We start from the raw sequence: 16302 nt of genomic DNA on the forward strand, positions 1-16302 counted from the left end.
TTTTGAATGGTAAAACTCTTCAACTTCCAGTCTCCTTTTTCTTCTTTATCCATTGTTAAGGTCGTACTCGTTTTATGATTTTTTTAAATGTTTCTCTGAGTGTTGGAGCCGCAATTTTAGTGATTTCTGATTTTAGGGTTTAGGAAATTTAGGGGGAAAGTCTAAACCTTTGGTTACAAGAAGACTGAAGTTTGTCAGACATGCTGCAAGCTGAATAATGTGTGTCAAGTCTGTCTCTTGGATCTTGAGACACGGCGCTCAGTACTCATGATTCTATCCCAAATACTGTTACTATGGGTTAGCAAACTACTGGCTTTCAATTTTTTCTATTATATTTGAGTATGATAACGTTGACTTACCTATTGATTTGGTATTTCCTATTGGCTAGTTATAATCCTGATTTTGGATCTGTTCTCTCATCTTATTCATCAGAACTTAGTAACAGGCTAGTTGTCAACGGCCAGAGGCTAAAACTCACATGGGGTAGACCTCAGCTTCCCAAAACTGATCAAGATGGTTCCAACCAACAGGGCAGTGTAGCTCATAGTGGTTTACTCCCTCGAGCAGTTATATCTCACCAGCAAAATCAACTCCACCACCACAACCTCCTCATCAAGACAGACCCTTTTACCCATCAATGGACCCTCAGAGAATGGGTGCAGTCATTTCATCCCAAGAGAAGCTTCTTCGTCTTCTTACCGATGCAGCAACATGGCCATTATCCTCACCAGCAATACCCGCCACCACAATATGGAGGATACATGCAACCACCTTACCAGCATGGCCCGCCACAACAAGCTCCTCTCTGTTCCACCAGCTGACTATGTCTGCAGCAATCTTCTGATGTTGCTGTTCCTACTGGTTCGTTTCAATAGAAACCACTCTGTTAACTTGAGAGGATTGTGTGATTGTGTGATTGTGATTTCCACCTTGCTGAGTTAAGAGGATTGTGTGATTTCCACCTTGAGAGACATGATCTACATCTCTTGAGAGCTTCATGGAAATTTTTGGGTGATAAGTGATGACATTGAGAGTTCCATGTCTTAGCAAGTTCTTCCTTGATCTCCTTATTGAAGCGCCATATATTGTCATATCTGAATAAGGGACAACCAGTTCGCCTTTTTTCACTTGTATGGATTAAAAGTGGTATGTGATCAGAACCAATCCAAATAAAAGCTAGACGTAGGCCTTGGGAAATATATCTTGCCAATCTGGCGTTGCCACAACTCTGTCAATTCTTGACATTATCGAGTGCGAATAGCGCTGACCAGACCAAGTAAACTTTCCTCCCATGACTTTTAGTTGCAAATACTCAAAAAATAAGTCAAAGTTCTTTAGATACTGTACTTTTGTTTGAAAATCGCTTATTCGACGTATTAGGCCTCATTTTACAATCGTCTGTACGACGTCGTTGAGGTCTTCGTTCCTTTCCCTTTATAATACCACAGGTCTACAACAAATGTAACCGCTTCTTTCAAAGTCTCTACTCACTTTCAGTTAATTCGTTGCTGCTGAAGACATCACACGGTGGCAATGGCTTCGAACTCTGAAACTTCCAACGATGGCTCTAATGGCGGAGATCCAACTTCCGATGATTTGATGTTTGAAATGTCCGAAGACGGTGGCGATTCAAGCGAAGAACTCCACAAGAACCCGAGCGAAGAAGATGTAGAGAATCTTGCTCCGATTCCTCCTCCTCGACAGATCCCAGAGTTACTCATCGCAAGAACCCTCGCACTCGTACCGAGATGTCATTACCCGAAGCTATCTCTCATCTCCAGAGCCTTCCTTCGCGTCATCTCTTCGCCGGGACTCTACAGAAGGCGCTCGGTCCTCGGCTTGACCGAACCGGTTCTTTATGCCTTGATCGGATTCCCTTATAGTTACGAAAGATTCTCGAGCTGGCACATCCTCAACTTAAACATCTCAGAAAGCTTGAGAGAGGTCCCTTCACTTCCTCCTATGTATCCTGGATCTTCTGTGGTCACATTCGGATACAATATGTATGTGATCGGTGGTTTGACCGGGTTGAATCAACCTGTATCGACTGTGTTTGTCCTCGACTGTAGATTCCACACGTGGGACCATCTCCCAAGTATGCACAGGGCTCGCTACCGTGCAGCCGCCGGAGTCATTGACAGAAAGATTTATGTCATCGGAGGTTGCGAGAAGCGTCATGATGATTGGATCGAAGTGTTCGATGTTGATAACGGGGTTTGGAGTACTGTGCCTGATCCATCCCACTACAACTCTAATATGCCAGGAGGAGGGTTTGTGACATCTGTGGTGATGCAGAATAGGATTTACATTTTGGATGCTCTCCGTGCTTTGGTCTACGAACCAAGACAAGGTACATGGCAGTCTTGGGAACTTGGATCATCTCAGTTGATGGGTTTTTGGCGCAACCCGTCTTGTGTGATTGAGGATCTCCTGTATAGCTTTGATGTACTGTGTGTTCTTAAACATCCAATAGTGGTATTTGATCCAGTTGAAATGGTTTGGAATCCTGTGAAGGGTTTAGATGGTTTGCCTGCTCTCAGATACTCTGTGTGTCAAATGGCGAATGTGGGTGGGAAGCTGATGGTTTTGGGCACTTCAAACACCACCTATAATGATACTTGGTGCATAGAGATCACGTTAGAACGACGTGAAGGAGGTGGGATTTGGGGGACGGTCGATTCAAAGGATATTGTGCTTATCTCCGGGACCTCGCCTTCTATTGATCTTTCTTGCTCTGTTACGGTTTGATGATCTATGGGATGGTTTCTTGCAGTTGAAGGTAGGTTTCTCTTTTGATGTGCATGAACTATATTGACAATGATATTATGACATTTCTGTAAGACCCCAAGTCTTATTCGGCTCTCATGGATTTGCAGGTGAAGAAGGGTCTTTTTAATACATCTACTGTTGATTTGAGAGCAAATTATGAAGCAAAAAGTGGTGCAGAAGCTGTTTTATCTGACACCTTAAAGAGTAATTCGTCTTCCTTTTTAACCTTCGTGCAAGAATGTGATCACTCTTAACAGAATAGGCCTTGTGTAGAGTTGGCCACTCTTTCTCTTTCTACTGAAGTTCTTACGAGACTTGTTGGAATGCAACTTTGGCTTAACTAGTTTCTGCTTTTTTCTGTTTTGTGACATATATCATTCTTCAGTTATAAATAATCACAATCAGATTTAATGAAACCTAATCTGCTATCATATATATGACTATACGAGCAATATTATGAAATTATGGTTTAGAGATGAAGCAAACACGAAGTGATTTAGTGTCCTGAGCTATCAAGTTTACTGAATGTGAATGGATTGATGAGTGAGACATATTGCAATTTTCATCACCAGAACTATCAAGTTTTCCGAACGTGAATGGTGGTTCGGTATTATATGTATAAGCTATCTCTACAAATGATTAAGTTTACACAACCAGAAAGAAGAATACGACATCCTAACAGATCCCTAATCAAATTTAGCTGACCATAACCCTATCACTGAAGGTGCCAAACAAAGAATGTCAAAAGAAAGATTCGACCTCAGAGCTTACTAGCTTGTCTGCCAAAGAGAGAATGACGACCTTCTGCTATAATCTCTCCGGTCCTCTTGTTTCTCACTACAACAAGTGTTCCTTTATAACGTCCTCTCTCGCCTAACAATCTCGACGTTATCTCCAACTCCTCCTGATAAAAGATTCAACAAAATCACACAACAAGCGGTCCAAATGAAAGACTGAGAAAAAAAAAAGAAGACGAGCAGACAGACTTACACCGAGCTTAGCTTGAGAGAGGAATGCAATAGACATGTCCACAGAAACACACGAAGGTAAGCTTACGACTTGTACAAAAACAAGTACGGCCTACAATATATATCTGATTCTGCTCACAAAAACCAAATTCAGATCATCATTCAAAGAAGTTAGTATAAACCAAAAATTACGTCTCAAAAATACAAACCGCAGAAAGCAAATCCAAGCTACAACTACAATATATAAATTCTCTAATCACAAGATGGCTCAGTGGAGAAACAAATCAAATTCAAATCATCACACACCACTATTAATCGACTTCTCATCTTATTTCTTCCCACTTCCCACTTCCTATTTTTTATTAGGATAAAATAAACAAAGTTCTTCAGATACTGTACTTGTGTTTTGGCCTTATAAGGCCCTAATTTGAATATCGCTTATACAACGTATTAGGCCTCATTTTACAATCGTCTATACGACGTCGTTAGGGTCTTCGTTCCAAATACCACACAGGTCCACAACAAACTTAATAACAGCTTCTTTAACAAAGTCTACTTGGTTACACTTTCAGTTAACATCTCAAAACTAACTCAAAGACTTGGTCACAATCACACGGAGGAGATGGCTTTGATCTCTGAAACTTCCGACGACGGCTCTAATGGCGGAGATCCAACAAAGAACCCGCAAGAAGAAGAAGAAGAAGCGAATCAAGACAAAGAACCGAAAGAAGAAGACAATCAAGAAGTAGATCAGAATCTTGCTCCGATTCGTCGACGAGATATCCCACTGATACTTATAGAAAGTACCGTCGCGCTCATCCGGAGATGTCATTACCCGAGGCTATCTTTACTGTCCAGAGCCTTCCGTGACGTAATTTCTTCGGATCAACTCCTTGTAACGCGCTCGCTCCTCGGCTTGACTGAACCGGTTCTTTATACCTTGATCACGTTCCCATCTTTTGAACCCCCAAGCTGGTACATTCTCCATCGAAGCAACATGTCTTTACGATTGAGCAGAATCATTTCACTTCCTCCGATGTATCCTGGATGCACTGCCATCACAATCGGACACAAGATTTACGTTATGGGTGGACGCAACGGCTTAAACCAACGCGTAAAGGCTGTGATTGTCATCGACTGTAGATTCCATACGTGGAAACATATCCAGAATATGAAAAGGGAACGTTGCTACGCAGCCTCCGGAGTCATTGACGGAAAGATTTACGTGGTGGGAGGTCGCGAGAGACGATATAATGATTGGGTTGAAGTGTTCGACGTAGAGACTGAGACTTGGGAAACTGTGCCTGGTCCATTCTCTCCCGTTGCTAGTTCTTACGGAGTGTTTCCTATACATGTGGTTTTGGATAATAAGATCTACATTTTGGATCATCACTATTGTTTGGCTTACGATCCAAGACTACTTAGATGGAGTAGTTGGGCAACTGGAAGTCCACAGAGGCTTTTTTGGCACGCTTCCTCTTGTGTGGTTGATGATTTGTTGTATGCCATTGTTCCTGATGTGGCGGCTGTTGGATCTCCGATTGTCGTGTATGATCCAAAGGATATGGTTTGGAGACCTGTCAAGGGTTTAGATGATATGCCTAGTCTCGGTTATTTTTTTTCTAGAATGGCAAGTTTTGGTGGGAAGTTGGTGATATTGGGATGGTGTCAAATCCAGGATAGTTGTGATCATGACACGGAAAAAAACGTTTTGTGTGTAGAGGTTGCATTGGAAAAACGTCAAGATGGTGCTATTTGGGGGAAGGTCGAATCAACCTCGCCGGTCGAGTCACTAATATCGCCTGTGCATTCTTCAGTCGAGTCGCCTTTCTTTCTGATTTCTCGAACTGTTACGTTTTGATGATTCGTTTACAGCTGCAAGGTATGTTAATCTTTGTTGAGTATTGGAGTATTGATGACCTTTTCTTGAGCCTCAAGTCTTATTTAGGCTTTCATAAACTTGCAGGTAAAGAAGGATCTCATATTACATATACTGTTTCTGAGCAGCTTGTTTACATGAGAGCAAGTATGAAGCATATATAGTGACTCAGAAACTTGTTCTGACACATTAGAGAGTAACTCGTCTTTCTTAATCTTTTTGTGTAGAGTCGGCCACTACGAGACCTGTTGGAATGCATCTTTATTTTGCTTTTTGTTTTTCTTCTTTCAGTAACATTGTCTCAACTACTTTCTGTTTGCTTTTAGTTTAGATATATAACTTTTTTTGTAAGTAAGCAGATTAGTCTCAGACCCTAATGAAACCTAATCTGCTTCTACTATATGAGCAATATGATATCTTGGTATAGAGATGAAGCAAAACACAGTGATCTAATTAGCCGGTGGTTATGATGTTATGGGTAACAAACTGTGGAAGTACAGAGTCCTGATGAAGGGTGAAGTTATCTATATATACAAAAACAGAAGTTAATATCGTTTGTATGATACTCTGTTCTCATTTTTAAAAGACTCACCGTGCTTAAGTATATGAGCAATATAAAAGCAAGACAAACCGGTGGTTTTTATCAGATTTGATAGTGACTACCAAAAGGATCTTCAATGAGCATTTCTTAATTGGTGACCTTATCATTTAAACAACAAATTAGGGTTTCTAAACAGAGAACAAGGGTTGTTGCGATTGTTTGATAAGCACATGAGAGGCACATGTGAGGAGCTACAAAGAAGAATGAGAATAATTTAGAGTATAAATAGAGATAGTGTAGTATTGTAAACACTATCCTGCGTGATCAACATTGTGAGTTTGTTAGATCAGAGCTGCGTCTCTGTTCATGGTGATAAGAGATGAGAACTGTAACTCCGATCTTATCAGTTAGGTTCATCATTTGTATTAGGGATTAAGAAAGAGATAAGAGAGAAGAGTTCTTACTTTCAAACTTATCATTGTTACTGGTAAAAAGACATTTGGTGCATATAGATCGCACTAGAAAGACGTGAGAAGTGGTGATAGTAATTGGGGTCAGGTCGAATCAAGATCGCATGTGCTTTCATCCTGCAAAGTCGCCTTTGATTGTGCTTAATCAAACTGATATGGTTTGATGATCCCATGATGATAATATAAATCATGTTCAGGCATTTCTTTAGCTTCAAGTAGTCTTAATTACTTATAGGTAAGGTTCTTTACATCGATCTACTGTTTGAGCATCTTGTTTATATGAGAGAGCATATATATATAGGAAGCAAAGTGACTCAGAAACTGTTTACTTGACACATCAAAGAGTAAGTCGCCGTTGTTAACTTTTGTTGACAATGTGATTAATACTCTTACTATCTTACAGAATTAGCCTTGTGTATATTTCTTAAGCAGTGTAGATGACTAAGCCATTCTCTTAGCCTTGAAACATAAAATCTTACAAAACTTGTTGAAATGCACCTTCGTTAGTTATCCTTTTTGCCGTTTTGGTGTATAGTTGCACTAACATGGTCTCAAGTTCTTTCTACCATATGGACAAAATATGAAACATTGGTTTATAAGAGATAAGCAGAAGAAGATGGTTTAACCGGTTGGTTTGACTTTATTGGTAACTTACAATTTCAAAGTGAGAAACTTAATACAAATTAAGTCATGATTGTTTGTAATTAAGTAACATTTTCATCTACTGAAATCTCATGAAATTTTATTCTCTTCTTAACATTTAAAGTCCTGTGCTTCAAGCCTTCAAGTATATAAGCAATTTGAAATCTTGGTTTAATTTAGAGATGTGAAGATGGGTCTGGGAGCAAAACAATTAAACTGGTTTACTTAAACGACGTAACTGGAATGACAATCTCCAGACACCCTTAATTAGTACTTCATTTCATCTTCATCATTGATCTTCTGCACTACCTGTGACATCTCTCCATAATCGAATAAGGTAAAACAGAGAAAAGCATTGATATTACGGGAATGTGCGGACCTTAAAATCGATAATGTCGCCAACTCAAGATTAAATGCTCTCTCAAAATCCTTTTCATCAGTACCCCAGCCAAGACGACGAACAAAGCACTTCAATTCAACATTTGAAAAGATGAAGGGTTTCTAAATAGAGAGAACACAGAGACTTGTGAATCAAGTAATCCCGTTCAGAGATATTTTTTGACTCAATTTTTTTTTTTAATATATTTTACCATTGGTGAATTGTTATTAAGGTAAAAATCTTAATGGAAAAAAAAAAGTAGAAACCTGAAGAAAATAATAAGGAAAAAAACTTTGCTTACGTATAGTTTCTGAAGAAAAAGAAAATCATCTGCAAAAATTTAAAATGATGATTTTTTTCTTACCAATTGTTATTTAAACAAACTTTATACACATCTTCATAAAAAACCAAAATATTAGTAAGTAGAGAAATATATACACAGCTTCTTTCAAAAATCGAATTTGGTCTCCCTTTCAGTTAATTCTTTGCTATTGAGGTCACACGGCGATGGCTTTGATCTCTGAAACTTCCGATGACGGTTCTAACGGCGGTGATCCAAACAAGAATCCCGAAGAACCAAAATTAGATAGTGTTCCTTGTAAAATTTAGAACCAAAATCTTGTAAGAGTCTCACTTGAATATCAAAAGAAAACAATTTGATTTCATCCAAGGCAATTATCTCAAGCTCAGCTCTTAGCCTACCATTTCATCAATTGATTCCATCGGTTTGATTGTTTCTAAGTTCTACATCCAATGGATTGATGGACTCTCTGAGGTCGTCAGATCCCTGATAGTTTCATGTTCAATGTTAAGCACAAGAAGAATTATACACTCTCTAGGTTAAGTGTATACAGAGTATTATATTGTAACGTAACTTTGGAAAAGGATAATGGCTCACCTCTTGCTTCTCTTGAAGTGTTCCATGGGCATCCGAACAAACGGTGTCTACTATATTTTCATCAGTTGGTTCACAATGTCCAAGCTTCAAACAACGTACTGTACATGTAGTGTATTTTTACAGAAACTGCATTTTGCTTTACGAAAATTAGAATTTACATCAAACTGATTATGAGATGATTCAGCAGGTGGATCCACATTTTGCAGCTGACCAACTGATGTATGATCCAGATCCTCAGAATGAGCCTGGTTTACATGTAACATGTCTGGTAACACTGATCTTGGAGAAGTACGTAGCAGATTCTTCAAAGATAACAGTTTACGTTGAAGCCAAGCTGACATCATAGATAACGGTTTCTCTTACCATATATAACCCAATAATTAAAAAACAGACATAATTCCATTTCAAATCAGAACAAGATTGAAAAAAAAGAAGCCGAGCAGACTTACACCGAGCATAGCTTTAGAAAGGAATGCAATAGACATGAACGTGAGTAAGCTCTTCATCCACAAGATTGCAGTAGCACTATTAGCTACATCAATTCCCGTCTCTATTCTGCCATTATCAAACTTAAAAGTGATCTAGCACCTTGTTAATGGCAAAAAACAACAAGTCAACGCTAATTAGGCCCATTTGAAAATCGCATATGCGACGTATTAGGCCTCATTTGAAAATGAGATTTTACGGTTTTAACGGGAAAATGTAATTTTGCAGTTTTGATGGAAAAACGTTATTTTTGCGATTTTGGCGGGAAAACTTAATTTTTGCGATTTTAGCGGGAAAACGTAATTTTGCGGTTTTGGCGAGAAACCTAGTTTTTGTCTTTTTGTTGGGAAACCTAGTTTTTGCGGTTTTAATTGGAAAACCTAGTTTTTGTGGTTTTGGCGGGAAAACGTAATTTTGTGGTAATGAGCGGGTTGATGGATGAAGAATTGAGATTTTAGGGTTTTATTAATATTAGAATTGAGAAAAAATACTTTGTAATTATTTAATTAAAATAGGGGTATTTTTGATTTTTACCAATTTTGGATGAGTTTACCTCATCCAAACTCTCCAAAAAAACTCATTCAGAAATTTAGTGTTTTTTGGATGAGTTTTCAAAACTCATCCAAATACCTAATCCAGTTATTATTTTAATTATCACTAAACAAACAACAATCTGCATCCGCGTCTAGATATTGCGTCTGGTTCACCAAACGCCCTACTGTTTTTTAGCTACCAGCTTGTTAATATGAGAGCAAATATAAAGCAAAAAGTGGTGCAGAAGCTGTTTTATCTGAGACCTTAAAGAGTAATTCGTCTTCCTTCTTAACCTTCGTGCAAGAATGTGATCACTCTTAATAGAATAGGCCTTGCGTAGAGTTGGCCACTCTTTCTCTTTGTACTGATTCTTAGGAGACTTGTTGGAATGCAACTTTGGTTTAACTAGTTTCTGCTTCTTTCTGTTTTTTGAAATATATCATTCTTCAATAATAAATAATCACAATCAGATTTAACGAAACCTAATCTGCGATCATATATATGACTATATGAGCAATATTATGAAATTATGGTTTAGAGATGAAGCAAACACAAAGATTTAGGGTCTATAGGGGGAACTAACTACAATGAAGAAATTCAAAGTTCTGAGCTTAATTAGAATAAAAAATTTGCCCTCACTCTTGACCTTGTAAAGACAAAACTACCTTTAACTTCTTCTACAAGGCACATGAAAAAATATAGCCTAAGATTACAAATATGTTTAAGAATTAAGAATACAAAGCATTTAAGTACGCCATTTGAAACACAAACTTGAGTTTTCTAAGTAGGAAGAACAGAGTAGCTTGTGAGTCACGTTGAGAGACGTTTGACACGTTATAAAAGAGGTGATTTGTTTTTGAGACTGAAGGGAAAAAAAAATCCATTATAAAAATTAGATGATACTAATATATTACAATTTACGTAAAAATTAAAAAGAAAAAATGAATTAATACAAAAGAATCGCTTTAAACGAAGTTTCTGAATTATGGTTTCATTATAAATACCACAAGGAATGTAACAGCTTCTTGAAAAAATCTACTCTAGTCTTCTCCCTTTCAGTTAAATTCGTTGCTGCTGAAGACTTCACACGGCGGCGATGGCTTTAATCTCTGAAACTACTGACGACGGCTCCAACGGCGGCGATCCAAGCAAGAATCCGCAACAAGTAGAGAATCAAAACGAGAATCCTAAAGAAGAAGATCAGAATCTTGCTCCGGTTACTCTATACATTCCAGAAGGACTCGCCGAAAGCATCCTCTTACTCGTCGAGAGATGTAATTACCCGAAGGTATCTCTCTTCTCAAGATTCTTTCATCACGTCATCTCTTCGCCGGAACTCTACCAAAGGCGCTCGCAACTCGGCCTCACCGAACCTGTTCTTTACGCTTCGATCCGATTCCATCTTAATATCTTACCGAGCTGGTTCATTCTCAACCGTAACGTTCCAAGAAAGATCTCTTTACGGCTGACCGAACTCCGTTCACTTCCTCCTCTGAAGCCTGGAGCTGCTATGGTCACAATCGGATACGAGATGTATGTGATCGGTGGATGCGATGAATCATATGATCGGCCCACATCGGACGTGTTAGTCATCGACTGCAGATTTCACAAGTGTCGCTTGCTCCCGGGAATGCAGAGGGCTCGCAACTCCGCAGCCGCCGGAGCAATTGACAGAAAGATTTACGTGATCGGAGGTTGCGAGCAGAGAGATGATAATTGGATCGAGGTGTTCGATGTAGAGACTGGGATTTGGAGTAGTGTTGCTGGTCCATACGATCACAACTCTAGTATGGAAGAAGGAGCGTTTCTGTCATATGTGGTGATGGAAGAGAAGATTTACATGTTGGATCCTGAGTGTTGTTTTTACGAACCAAGACAAGGTACATGGCAGTCATGGGGACCGGCAAGTCCATTATTGAGATATTGGGACCAGTCGTCTTGTGTGGTTGAGGATTCGTTGTATAGTATTGATTCTTGTTCTGTTTCGGTATATGATCCGAATGAGTTGTATTGGAGACCTCTGAGCGGTGTATCTGGTTTGCCTAGTCTCAATTATTATTATTGTAAAATGGCCAATGTTGGTGGGAACTTGGTGATTTTGGGCAATACTTGCAACCGGTATGGATTTAAAGATGTTTGGTGCATAGAGATTGCCTTAAAGAGACTTGAAGGAGGAAAGATTCGGGGGAAGGTCGTATCAAGATCGCATGTGCTTAGATCCATGACGTCGCCTTCCATTGATCTTTTTCGCTCTGTTACGTTTTGATGATCTTTGGGATGGTTTCTTGCAGTTGAAGGTATGTTAATCTTTGATGTGCATGGACTTTATTGATAATGATATTATGGCATTTTCTGTAATCTCAATTCTTATTCGGCTTTTCATTCATTTGCAGCTGAAGGATCTTTTATTACATCTACTGTTTTAGCTAGCAGCTTGTTGATATGAGAGCATATGAAGCAAAAGTTGTTAAAAAGTAACTCGTGTTCTTCTTCTTATCTTTGTGCAGAGTGAGAATACTCTTACAGAATTAGCCTTGAGTAGATTTCTTTAGCTGCGTAGGCCATTCTTGTTTTAGCCTTTTGACAAAATTTTCTTACGAAACTTGTTGTATGAAACATACATTTCATGATACAACACAAACATAAAGTCCCTATCATCTTATCATTCATTCATTTCGCTGCTTTTTTGTAAGTTCCTATATTTGGTGTTTGATTATAAACCAAAGTGCCTTGGTTCTTGATTTGACTTGCCGCAAATGTGATGAACACTCTGCATCCGAACTGGAGAACAAAAGAAAAAGAGAATCAGATAGTGTTCCTTGTAAAAGTTAGAACCAAAAGCTTAAAAGAGTCTCACTTGAATATCAAAAGAAAAAATTTTGATTTCATCTAAGGCAATTATCTCAACTCTCAAGCTTAGTTCTTAGCTTACCATTTCATCAAAGCTTAGTTCTTAGCTTACATTGAAGCCAAGCTGAAACCATAGATAACGGTTTCTCTTGGACCTTCTCCCAATATCCTACATAAAACACAGCTTTCGATCATGGATTGATGAGACAGATTACAATTTTCATCACCATAACGATCAAGTTTAGTGAATGTGAATGGTGATTCGGAGAAGATCCTTCACCTGCAAAGGTAAGGTGTAAGCTATTTCTACAAAGGATTGATTAAGTTTACACAACCAGAAAGAAGAAAACGACCTAAGAGATCCCAAACCAAATTTAGCTAGCCATAACTAAAAACAGACATAATTCCATTTCAAAATCATCTCTCTGACTTTTCAGCAAATCAGAACAAGATTGAAAAAAGTTGAGCAGACTTACCCCGAGCATAGCTTTAGAAAGGAAACACACGGAGGTAAGCTTACAACTTCATCCACAAAATTGCAATAGCACCATTAGCTAGATTAATTCCCGTCTCTATTCTGCCATTATCAAACTTAAAAGTGATCAACACCTTCTTAAAGGAAATAACAGCGAGTCCACGCTAATTAGGCCCATTTGAAAATCGCATATGCGACGTATATTAGGCCTCATTTGAAAATCGTCTAACGACGACGTCGTTAAGGTCTTTGTTCCTTTTAAAATACTGATTTAATTATCTGGCACCTCTATCTCAACAATTTTTTTTCTACACACCCACTTTAATTCTACATATCCCTCTTCTTTAATGAAAAAACAAAACTACCCCTCTAACAATTTTTAAATAAAAATTGAACATCCTAGGTGCACCAATTGTACCCAGTTGTACCCCGCATAATGGGATTCGAACTCTGGACACGCGCGGGTTTTTGAGAAAATGTGTTGATGAAAGAGGGGGTATGAGATGTTAGTCCAAATACCACAACATCTGTAATTGAAATCTCTACTTCACACTTTCAGTTAATTCTAATTTCTTCCCTTACTTTTTTTTTAGTACAATAGATAAATAAACAAAATTAGATGTATAGTTTCAGAAAGTTTGTTGGGCCCAATATATAATAACTTATACGACGTCGTTACGGTCTTCGTTATAATAATGGTTTCGTTGTAAAGGAAGAAACATTAAAATTCTGTTTCAAATATCGAATTAGGCTCTCGCGTTCAGTTAATTCTGTTGCTGGTGACGATGGTTGTAATCTCTACGACTTCCGACGACGGCTCCAATGGCGGCGATCCAACCAAGATTCAGAAAGGAGGAGAAGAACAAGAAGATAATCAAAACAAGAATCCGAAAGAAGAAGACGATCAAGAAGTAGATCAGAATCTTGCTCCGATTCGTCGACGAGATATCCCAGTGATACTTATAGAAAGTACCGTCGCGCTCATCCGGAGATGTCATTACCCGAGGCTATCTCTAGTCTCCAAAGCCTTCCGTGACGTAATCTCTTCGGATCAACTCTTCGTAACGCGCTCGCTCCTCGGCTTGACTGAACCGGTTCTTTATACCTTGATTAGGCCGTTCCCACGTTTCGAGCCCCCAAGATGGTACATCCTCCATCGAAGCAACATGTCTTTACGGTTGAGCAGAATCAGTTCCCTTCCTCCGATGTATCCTGGATGCACTGCCGTCACAATCGGACGCAAGATTTACGTTATGGGTGGCTTAAACGTCCGCTTAAATCGACCCGTAAGGACTCTAGTTGTCATAGATTGCAGATCCCACACGTATCGCCAGCTCCAGAGTATGAAAAGGGATCGTTGCTTCGCTGCCTCCGGTGTAATTGACGGAAAGATTTACGTAGTCGGAGGTAGGGAGAAACGATATTATGATTGGGTAGAAGTGTTCGATGTAGAGACTGAGACTTGGGAAACTGTGCCTGCAGCTCCATTCTCTCCTGTTGCTAGTTCGATTAGCATGTTTCCTGTACTTGCGGTTTTGGATAATAAGATTTACATTATGGATCGTCCGTTTTGTTTGGTTTACGATCCGAGACTACGCAGATGGGAGGATCGGGGACCTACAAGTCCACAGAGGCTTTTCTGGCACGCTTCGTCTTGTGTGGTTGATGATTTGCTGTATGTTATTAATGTTCCTGATCTGGCGGGTTTTGGTTCTTCTATTATCGTGTACGATCCAAGGGATATGGTGTGGAGACCTGTCAAGGGTGTAGATCTTTGGCCTGCTCTCGTTTATATTGAGTCTAGAATGGTGAGTTTTGGTGGCAAGTTAGTGATTCTGGGATATTATAATGGGAGCCGGGATGTTGCTTGGTGCGTGGAGGTGGCGTTGGAGAAACGTGAAGATGGTGATATTTGGGGGAAGTTCGAATCAATCTCGCGTGTGTGTTCATTCGGCGAGTCTTGTTTGTTTGAAATTGCTCGAACTGTTACGGTTTGATTGATGATTCGTTTGCAGTTGGCAAGGTATGTTAATCTTTTGTTAGTATGGACCATTGATAATGAATCAATTATGACGTTTCAGAAGTTTTCTTGAGCCTCAAGTCTTATTTAGGCTTTCATGAACTTTGCAGGTGAAAGCTATTACATCTACTGTTTGAGCAGCTTGTTATAATCAGAGCAAAGTAACTCAGAAGCTGTTGTTACACCTTAAAGAGTAACTCAGAGTTGAGTAAAATTTCTTAAGCTGTGTAGAATATGCTACTCTGTTATCTACCTACCCTGTATACAATAACTTTTAGGAAACTTTTGTTGAAATGCATCTTCTGGGGATTTTTGTGTGCAGTTGCACTAACATGGTCTCAAGTTCTTTTTTGTTTAGATATATAATCACTAATCACGATCAGATTAAAGGAAGCCTAATCTGCTTCTACCATATGAAATTTGCGTTTAGAGATGAAAGCAAAACAATGTGATATTTAGCTATAGTTAACTGGTGATTTTGACTTTATGAATACTAGCTTACAATACTAAAGTGAGAAAATACAAAAGTCATGAAGCCATCTGTATTATATGCAAAGAGAAGATAATACTATTTGCGTGTATGTAGCATACTAGCATTTAATTTGTATCTACAGATACCTTATGAAACTATATTCTCTATTTTTAACATTAAAAAGAGCAAATAGATGAAGTCTTGGTTTCACTTTCTCTCAAATTAGTATCTCTAAATTGTTTCACAAACACACATGACTCCTCCTTACACAATCAGCACTAGACTCGAACTAGCACGAACGCTAGCTAATTACAAAAAAAAAAAAAAAAATAGTTTGAATTTGACTTCGTAAACTTAAAACTTGTATGCTTTACTAGAAATTTGCGTGTATTATATGCAAAGAGAAGATAATACTATTTGCGTGTATGTAGCATACTAGCATTTAATTTGTATCTACAGATATCTTATGAAACTATATTCTCTAATTTTAACATTAAAAAGAGCAATAGGTGAAGTCTTGGTTTCATGAAGTTAGTAAAAAAAAAAAAAGTATCTCTAAATTGTTTCACATACACACATGACTCCTCCTTACACAATCAATCAGCACTAGATCAAAAATGTCTTGATGATTCTGTTAGTAATAAACCAAAAAAAATCACGTCTCAAATACAAACCGCAAAAAAAAAAAGCAATTCCAAGCTACAACTACAAAATATAAATACTAAATGAGGAGATCTTCTTCTCCTTGATTCTCTAATCACTCAATACTAATACTATCAATCGAATTCTCATCTTATAACCACAAATTATCCATTTCCCATCGCAATGTCAAGGAATGAGACAGAGAGAGACGAACCGTCAAACGAAGAGGGACCTTGAAAGAGCATGTAATGAAACCCGGGTCGACCCGGTTGACTCG

The 16302-nt window shown here is 38.6% G+C and overlaps 4 pseudogenes across 2 annotated transcripts; all 4 read left to right on the forward strand.

Annotated features, from left to right (window-relative positions):
- The first annotated feature begins 15 nt into the window (after positions 1–15).
- Positions 16–3200, forward strand: LOC104749903 (putative F-box/kelch-repeat protein At2g29780 pseudogene; annotated as a pseudogene). Its single transcript, XR_015585192.1, has 4 exons — positions 16–297; positions 433–1276; positions 1449–2779; positions 2877–3200. The product of XR_015585192.1 is annotated as a putative F-box/kelch-repeat protein At2g29780 pseudogene (transcript).
- A 1159-nt stretch (positions 3201–4359) lies between these two features.
- LOC104753400 (putative F-box/kelch-repeat protein At2g29800 pseudogene) lies at positions 4360–5612 on the forward strand (annotated as a pseudogene).
- A 5050-nt stretch (positions 5613–10662) lies between these two features.
- LOC104753401 (putative F-box/kelch-repeat protein At2g29780 pseudogene) lies at positions 10663–12307 on the forward strand (annotated as a pseudogene). The gene is made up of 2 exons (XR_015585007.1): positions 10663–11863; positions 11960–12307. The product of XR_015585007.1 is annotated as a putative F-box/kelch-repeat protein At2g29780 pseudogene (transcript).
- Positions 12308–13648: 1341 nt separating this feature from the next.
- LOC104749904 (putative F-box/kelch-repeat protein At2g29800 pseudogene) lies at positions 13649–14904 on the forward strand (annotated as a pseudogene).
- Positions 14905–16302: the final 1398 nt, after the last annotated feature.

The sequence above is a fragment of the Camelina sativa genome, chromosome 16 (genome assembly GCF_030686135.1).
Source record: "Camelina sativa cultivar CO46 ecotype springtype chromosome 16, ASM3068613v1".
Taxonomy (NCBI): Eukaryota; Viridiplantae; Streptophyta; class Magnoliopsida; order Brassicales; family Brassicaceae; genus Camelina; species Camelina sativa.